This window comes from Phyllostomus discolor, chromosome 11 (genome assembly GCF_004126475.2).
Source record: "Phyllostomus discolor isolate MPI-MPIP mPhyDis1 chromosome 11, mPhyDis1.pri.v3, whole genome shotgun sequence".
NCBI lineage: Eukaryota > Metazoa > Chordata > Mammalia > Chiroptera > Phyllostomidae > Phyllostomus > Phyllostomus discolor.
In genome coordinates this window covers 57,516,944-57,518,234 of record NC_040913.2, presented here as the reverse complement: position 1 = coordinate 57,518,234, position 1,291 = coordinate 57,516,944, and the positions used below count along the sequence as shown (strand labels likewise).

Here is a 1,291-nt window from a genome sequence, read left to right as displayed (position 1 = left end):
CTTGAATTCCCTCTCTCCACGTTCAGACCTTGTCAGAAAACATGGTTGGAAGAGGGCATGGCAGTGTGTACTGTAAATTATATGTACAATATCCACTGCATTATACTTTACTTTTTAATATCCATAGCTATATTTTTACTCTTATAATATATTGTATATACTGGCTCATTTGAACCAGAAAAATAAATACTTATTTTCACATTGACATGTTAATCATCCTAGATTTTGTATTTCAAGTTCTTAGAATTTGTATTAAGAGGCTTATTCGAAGCTTGAGCAAAAATATAAACACAATTAAAGGAACTGGTGTGTGTGGGAAGGGCAGGTGGAGAAGGATCACTGGCAAGACCCTGAGGCTTGGCTCAGTTGCCTGCTCCTGCCCTGGCCCTCACTGCCCACCTGGTCCACACAGTTCAATCATGATCAAGGAGATCCTCATCTTCAGTAACCATGGAAAACCATAGCTCTCCAAGTTCTACCTGTACAGTAAGGATACACTAGAGCAAATCATCAGGAAGACATTCCATTTGGTATCTAAGAGAGGTGAAAATGTTTGTCATTTCCTAGAAATAGGATTATTAATTGGAAGATCTGACAACAAACTGATTTATAGACATTATGCAATGCTCTCTTTTGTCTTTTGTGAGGATTCTTCAGAAAGTGAACTTGTCATTTTAGATATAATTCAAGTATTTGTGGCAACATTGAACAAGTGTTTAGAAATTGTCTGAACTGGATTTTATTTTCTGTATAGACAAGGACACAATATTCTTGCCAAAATGGTAATGGGGATAATGGTACTGGAGACCAACATAAATGAGATTGTTACAAAAATTGATGCACAAAATAAAATGGGGAATTCTGAGGCTTAGCGGGAGCTCTAGTCCCTGCTGTATCAGCTGTAAAAAATATGACTCTTCTGAGAGCCCAAGAAATATTAACATTGGTGAAATCAGTGTCAAACTGGCCTCTTTTAAAGCAAAAAAATTAAAAGGCCACTCCCAGGTTAAAACAGGCAGAAAAGTCATCTAGGTTTACCATGCAGTTGTTTACAGAAAGCAGAGGAGCAGGGTCTTAACATTTGCTCTTGAAGTCAAGGTACTGTACAGAAGTTGTGTAAAATCAGTGTAGAAAGTCAATGTCATTTTACTTGCTCAGCAATTTTGATGAAATTGAGTAATTTCCAGTGTGATGTTTTTTCTTTCTTTTCTAAACTGCATTCCTACACCCTCCTAAGGCATGACTCTATACATTGGCTACAACAGTATTTCACAAAGCATTTGAAATATTT

At 36.7% G+C, this 1,291-nt stretch overlaps 1 pseudogene; it reads left to right on the top strand.

The window, feature by feature from the left end:
* The first annotated feature begins 419 nt into the window (after positions 1-419).
* Positions 420-1,032, top strand: LOC114508414 (annotated as a pseudogene).
* The last annotated feature ends 259 nt before the right edge of the window (positions 1,033-1,291 follow it).